The following is an 8125-nucleotide window of genomic DNA, read 5'->3' as shown; positions in this document are numbered from 1 at the left end:
TATTTTGTTTGGGAATTATTACTACATCTTCCTAAAAATCCTATACTTATTAATAAGTTTTCTCCTGAAACAACATCTTCATATCCATGTGTTTGAATTCCTATCTTAATTTTTTCTGAAAAATCTTTTATAGTTAATAGAAAATCTGGATTACAATATATAATACCATTATTATTATTCATATCAACTTCTGTACTAGCTATCATACTTTTTTCCATATTTTGGATTCTTTCATCATAAATAGTTAATAAAACTTTATTTCCTAAATTTTTTCTCATTAATCCTTTAATTCCTATTACTATTAATCCTAAGTGCATAAATCTAAAATTCTTTTTTCTTAATTCTTTTTTAGATTCTTCTGATATTAATGATAATTGTCTTACTTGACCATCTAAACATTGAATTGATACTTCTCTAGTATGTCTAAAAAATTGAGTTCTTGATTCAAAAATTCCTCTATTATAAAGATTTTCTGGATTAAGTAATTGTAAACCATGAGTCTGAAATCTATTATAATCTTGTTCAGGATCTATAAGTTCTTCTATATTCTGATTATACTGAGGTTGTCTATGTAATATTCTTTCTATAATATTTGTACTTATATTAGAAGTACTATGTCTACCTCTATCATAAGGTTCTGAAGATGATCCTACTTCACTAATGGTTCTTGATCTACCAGGAAAATTATTCATACTTTATAAAATGTTGTAGATAATTTTCTAGTTATTTTTTCTTTACCTGTGTTTTTTAAACTTAATTTATCTAAATTATTTATTATATTTTCAATATCTTGATTTGGTTTATTATGTATATTATTTAATTTTTTATTTATATTTTCTATTGCTTCTGTAGTCTTCAGATCTGGAAATTTTTCTTTATCTTCTACTCTAGAAATTTTATTTAAAATTGTTATATTTTGTTCTTTAATAAAATCTAAATTTTCACAAATTTTATTAATATCTTTTTCAATATTAAAGATTCTTTTTCCTAAAGTACTAAGTTCTCCAGTTAATTTATTAATTTCTTTTACTAAAAGATCCAGTTTTAGTATTCTAGTCTGAAAAATAAAAAGAATCTAATGAAAAATTTGTATGATCTGATGAATAATTATAATCTAAATTATCTAATTCAATTCTTAATTTAAGATCTGAAATAAAGATCTGATCAAAATTATTTATAAAATATTCTTCTCTAAATTCTGAAATTAAAGATCTATATAAAATCTGTTCTTTTAATTCTAAGTGTAAATTTTTAGTTACTTGTAATATAGCAAATAAATAATCTATAGATTTATCTTTTTCTAAAGAAACTAATTCTACACCGTATTCAAAAATCTCTTCTATTTCTTTATAAAATGTAAAACTATAGAATATTTTTTCTAAATCTACAAGTAATATTCTAAAAATCATAAAACAAATAAAAATTTCAAAAAGAAATTTTACCTTTTCTGTAGTCTAAGTCATTATACTGAAATCACCAGCACCGGAACAAAAGCTCTGATACCAAAAAGAGGGGGGTCCCTGAAAAAGAGGTTATTTCAAGGATTTTAAGGCTGTTGAATATATATATACTTACATATTGTATTGCTTGTATTTGATTTCTATCACAATCTTCAATTTTAGGCTCCTATTTCTCAATTATACAAAATCAAACGACCGATAAAATCGAGGTCACTTCAAGCTATTCTGAGTCTTTCAAAAGGTGAAGTTAGAGCTTCTTATAGTAATATCAGCCTCCCGAACACAACATCAGGCGATGAATTTTTAGCATGTCACCTAGGACAGGAAATGTAGGTATGTTCCTTTTTTTTTTTTTGTTATACTTCAATTTTTTTGTAGGTTTTCCGAGCATCCCTGAAGGACTAAATTTCTTCATGAATCCAAACTTTTTGGAAGTTCAGACTGGCGAATCGATGCACTCTAAGAAATAGATGGTATTCATGATTCTCATGACCCTCCTTTCAAATATCCGAGCACCATCAATGGAGGTACTTTGATGCCTATCTTGGATAATTTTAATAATGAAGATGAAGCGAATTCAGGCATCGTGGGAGCTAACATCTCAGGGATCAATCAAAGAGTCCCTGTCATTCCATCTTCGTTGATTTTAGTGAGTATCCCACCTTCAAAGATAAATAATCATCGGTCTGCACCAATCTGTTCTTCCATGTCTGGTCCTACGCCTGGAATTACTCAAGAGTCTCCTTATCTGAAAGCTTCTCTGCAAGAAGCTATGACTAAGTATAGGGCTGGGCGAATCTCTCGAATCGAATCCGACGGTTCTTGTCAAATAAAATACTTGAATGGGTATCTGAATTGAAAACCTACGGGCACGGTTCGGTTCTAGCTTCTAGACCAAGAACCGAAAAATCGAATAAGAACCAAATCTTTCTAATTTTTTTTATATTGAATAGATCAAGTTATTTTAATTTTAATTTTTTCTAAACAAATTAACAAATTCTAAATCCAATTTTTTTGTCCAATAATTTGTTTCATTTCTAATTTTTTAATTTTTGGTCCAATTACCCATTTTATTGTTTAATTTCTTAGCCCAATAAGATTCAACCCACTAAATAACCCTAAACACCTGCACTAAAGTGCATAACGCTGTCTCGACTATCGTACTCACTCTTGCAACCTCGTTGACATTCCAAAATCTATACAATCGTCGACCGACGCTGTGACGTCCGATCGAAGCTGTGACCTTCGTCCATCGAAGTTTTGACCATACCGATCATTTGAACAAGGTAGTCTACTAGTCTCTAACATTCCAAAATCATTGAATGTGTCATTAGTTGTATTTATATAATGTTGTTATAAATGTTAAAAATTTTAATTATAGCGCGAAATCAAACGGAATCAAACCCGAACGGTTCCATAATTATATTTGGACCCGACGGTTTCATTTACTAGATATCCGAAAATTTTGGTTCGATTCGATTCTAAAGAGAACCGAACCGATCCGACCCGCGCCCACCTCTAACTAATTACCTTCAAAAGTGTTATAAAGACATTTTGAAGTATGGATTCTCCAACATCTGATCTTGGTGAGATGAAAATAATTTAATTCTTTAAAACGTAATTACCAACTCATTCCACGTAGACCCAGTGCCTTTGTTGAAGCGCACAGATGTGTTTTTGAAAAAAGTTGACTCTTACTTATCTGAAAGAAAGCAACACTTGGATTGTCCAACCGTTAAAGAAAAGGCTGAGCAATTGAAACTTTTGAACATTCAGCTGGAAATAAAAGATTCCACGTGTTCTTCATTGAGAGACAAAATTAGTTAGCTAACCTTTAACCTAGATAGACTCCGTGATGAACTTCAAGCCCAAGACAAAGAGAAAAGTATGATTGGAACCAAGAAGGCAGCTTTGGAAGAAGCACAGACAAGAGATGTCGTTAGCATAACATCCATTGACCAGAAAATGAAGACCCTTGAAAATAGTTTCATGCAAGTGATCAATGACGAGTGATCCTGATGAAGTCATGAATTTCTGCTATTTTTTTAAAAGACCATATTGTATGAATTTTGACTTGCTATTTTTTATTTGGAGGAACTTTTCTTTTTCATGTTTTTTGTATTTTTTTTTATTTTCACTGTAACAACTGGCAAACAAATTGAATGAATTTATTAGCTGTGATTGAATTTGAATTTATAATTTATTCAAGTTGCCTATGTACCTAAACGGGATCAAGTCGAACGTAATTCATTACAAGAACACAATTTTTTTTACAACGAAAATTTTTAAAAATAAAGAACTTCAGGCGTAAAAACGCTTTAAAAATTTTCCATTGATAGGTCCGATTTGCAATCCATCTTTATCAATGATCTTGTATGCTCCGTTAGTGAATGTATAAGTAACAAGAAACGGACTATCCCATTTAGGTTGAAACTTGCCCCCTGTTTTTCTTGTGATTGTGATTGGCCTACGCACGAAATGTACTAGATTTCCAATTTGAAATGATCTTGGTCACACTTTTTTGTTGAAGGACTTCGCCATTTGAGTTTGATAGCACTTCAGGTGCATTTGTGCTTCTAACATCTTTTCACCCAAAGCTTCTAGCTCTTCCAATCGAAGATGGGCATTTTCTTTAGTTGTCAAACCTTCCTGGGTGGCAATTCGAAGTGACAGGATTTGACACTCTAGAGGAAGTACAGCTTCTACTCCATAAACTAAGGCATAAAGAGCGGCTTGTGTTGGAGTCCGATAAGTAGTTCGATAAACCCATAAGACTTTATCGATTTTCTCATGCCAATCTTTTTTTTATTTGGAGACAACTTTTTTAGCAGATTGTATAGTGTTTTGTTGAATGCCTCTGCCAATCTGTTCACTGCTGTATTATACATGGACGAGTTATACAGTTTGAACCCAAACTTAACACATAAATTGTTTATGTGGCTATAACAGAATGGTTTTCCATTATCAGTCATGATATACACAGGGACACCATATTGATAAATGATTTGGATACGAATTAAATCAGCAACATTTTCTTTCTTTACTTCCTTTAATGGTACGGCTTCGGCCCTTTAGAGAAGTAGTCGGTCCCAACGAGGATGTATGCATGTCCTGCTGAAGACTTTGGAATTAAAGGTCCAATTATATCAAGACCCCATGCATCAAAGGGCTATGAAGCTACTGTCGAAAATAATAGTTCCGAAAGTTGATGGATGAAATTCGCATGGACTTGGCAAGCTTCACGTTTTCTTGCATAATCCATGGAGTCTTGTACCATAATTGGCCAGTAATAACTCATCCTCTTTATTTGAATATGGAGTTTGGATCTAGACTGATGGGCACCACAAATTCCAGAGACAAATATTGCTTAATGCTTTGGAAAGCATTTTGACAAGAGTCGTCCTACTCAAATGGTACATCTTTCTTCACCAATTTGTTGAATGGATGACATCGTCTGACCAGGTTAGAGATAAATCTTCGAATGTATGCAAGTTTTCCTTGAAGACTTTTCAACTCACGTACATTTCTTGACTCTGACATGTTGATTATGACGTCAATTTTTTATTGATCTATTTCAATGCCTCGGTGTCGAACAACGAAGCCGAGAAATTATTTAGAGGTGATGCCAAATGCACATTTCAATAGATTCATCTTCAGTTGATATCTTCGAAATCTTTTGAAAACATCATGTAAATCTTATAAATGATCGCCAAGTTTCTTTGTTTTAACAACAAGATCATCTATATAACATTCAACGGTCTTATGCAACATGTCATCGAAATTTTTTTGTATTGCTTGCTGGTAGGTTGCCCCTGCATTTTTTAATTCAAAAGGCATAACTTTGTGACAATATATGCCTTTAGGGGTATGAAATGATGTGAGCTCCTCGTCTTTTGGATTCATCCGTATCTGGTTGTATCCGAAAAATCCGTCCATGAAAGATAAGACTTTATATCCAGCAGTTGCATCCACCATCAAATCTATTATCGAAATTGGAAAATCATCTTTCGGACATGCTTGATTTAGGTCTCGAAAGTCAACGCAAATTCTTAATTGCCCGTTCTTCTTTTTTACAGGGACAATGTTCGCGATCCATGTTGGGCATTTCACTTCGCATATGAATCCAGCTTCAATAAGTTTGTTGACTTTCACTTCAATTTGAGAGATCAGTTTTGATCAAAATCTTCTTTGAGGTTGCTTGACCAGTCGAACTTCATGACTTACTGCAAGTTGATGCACTGCAACATTAGGATCTAACCCCGGCATTTTCTTGTAAGACCACGCAAACACGTCTTTGTATTCCTGAAGCAAACTAATGTACTCGGATTTCTCTTTTTGACTGAGGAAGGTGCTTACAAATAGTGGTCTCATGTCTTCTTCAGTCCCCAAGTTCAATTGTTTCAAGTCATCCACAATAGCTTGTCCACCTTCTTCAAATGTAGGTGGGGCTGGTTCAGGTTCATATGTTGTGACAGAACTTTTGGACTCAGAGTCTGAATCGGGAGTTTCTTCAAAGGCTATGTGATTGACAAAAACTTCTTCCTCATCTTTATTACCCTTTAGAGATGAGTGAACTTTTTGATGTCTTCGTCTTCTTCTTGACCATCGTGGTTTCGGACTTGGATCGAAAGTTTTAATTCCAAGTCGAGAAAATGCAAATTGTCTTTGGGATGACATTTGGGAAGCTTGTGCATTCCCATCAATTTGGGTAGAAGAAGAAGAATCTAGAGGGTTTCCTTTTTAACTTTTTAAACACCAAAACTCTGATATTCTCATTTTCAATTCAATCGAACACTGAAGGTCTCGGTTGTTTTAATTTCTCTTTTGCAACTTCATAAATTTGAACCATGATGGGGTTTAAGGAAACCTTCTTGACCTTAATCTTCCTCGGTGGATTAGGATCACATCCCAAACCCTACATAGGTCGGGACACCAAGGCTCCATCAGAATTAGAAGGGACACATCCTCTTGAAAGGACAACATCACGATCACCAAATCTTTAAGGCTCTCTTTTTCCAAACCCGACATTTTCAAACAACTTCTTAACTTGAGAATTGTAACATCCTTTGAAAGTCTGTTTTGATTCAGGAGCTCCTTCTTGTTTGGATGAGCTAGAAATACAAAGCTTTGATACGCTGGAACGGATGTCAAAGCCTCTGATGTAGGTTTATGTTCCTTTCGGACCGCCATGAGTTGATGGGACAGAAGCAATTTTGGCATACTAGGTATTACAAGAGTTAACTCTTTTCTTAATACCTCAACATCGTTGATTCTATTTGTGGTTTTTTACCTTTAGAGAATCCTTTGGATGTAAATTTTGACTTGCATTTGATAAGTCGATGAGATTGAGAACTAGACGTATCATGATCATTTGCATCTTTTTTTATTTTGAATCCAGACATGGTTAACCCTGCAGAATCGCACTCTTCATCTTCCATGTAAAATTTGGCATTAGCAAAATGAGATTCTTCTTCGAGAAATGATTTAGACTCAGCTATCACACATTTAACTTCTCTATCTCGGCTATATTTGAGGCATTAGTGCGAAGGTACCACTCTAGTTTCATGTAGTCAAATACATCCAATGAGTAACTCGTATGATGTTTTGGCATCAATGACATGGAAGAGAGCTGAGGAGATTAACTCTCCTATTTGCAGCTTCAAGCGAATCATGACAATGGCTCACTGACCTTTTGGATTGAATCCTTGAATCATGATTTTGCTTCTTAACAAATATCCAACATTAATTCTAACCTTCTTCATTATTTTGACCAGCATAATATTCACAGCAGATCCACAATCGACCATTATGCGATTTATCATGCATCCTCAAATATAACCGCTGACATACAACGACATATTATGTGGACGAAAACCCAGCTGTAAATCTTCATCGTCAAATGTTATAGCGGCCATACAATCTTAAGGAGTTGTGGATCCAATATGCTCTAAAACTTTGCCTTCGTATTCTTCCGGATCGATTAACGCTGCAAACAAAGCCATCTGATTATCGAAAGGAAGACTAAGAGACTTTGCTATGCTCGTATTGACAGGAATATTATTGAGCCATGAGATAGTTTTCTTCTATTTTGAAGTCTGTCCAGATGCATTTTTCATCTCATTTTTCTTCTCTACATTGATAACATTGGATGTAAAACATTCTTTATCAAAGAAACCCTTGGGGAAAATAATCACCTAAGGTTGGCAGTCTAGGAGGAACGCGTGAAGCAGCTTCAACCCCCATCGATTTAGTAAATCCTCTTGATTTGACTTTAGAGCTTCTTCGGTCGTTCCTTGATCTTGATTTTTTTGTCACAAGAATTAGAATTTGGGAGTTGTGGAGCCGTTCGACGACGTCTTTTCATAAGGATCCACGCCCTCTGGTCTTCTTCTAATGTTTTCTCTTTATTGGGTTGAATTTTTGTACCCAATCCCCCCAGTTCTGTTCCTGCAAAAGGCATAGAACGTAATATTTTACCCGTTTTGTTTGACGTTGGATATTTCTCCTTCTTGTTTATGAAGGTGGATCAGCCGTCACCGATCTCGTCTCCAGATTCTGAGTCAAAATATCAAACATCCAAGTCACCTATCATAATTTCATAAAAGGTTGGACAATTGGGTGCGCTTTGTCCATCCATACCTGGATAGATATAACTGAAAGTGACT

This window comes from Olea europaea, unplaced genomic scaffold, assembly GCF_002742605.1.
Source record: "Olea europaea var. sylvestris unplaced genomic scaffold, O_europaea_v1 scaffold526, whole genome shotgun sequence".
Lineage (NCBI taxonomy): Eukaryota > Viridiplantae > Streptophyta > Magnoliopsida > Lamiales > Oleaceae > Olea > Olea europaea.
This window is presented reverse-complemented; position numbering follows the sequence as displayed.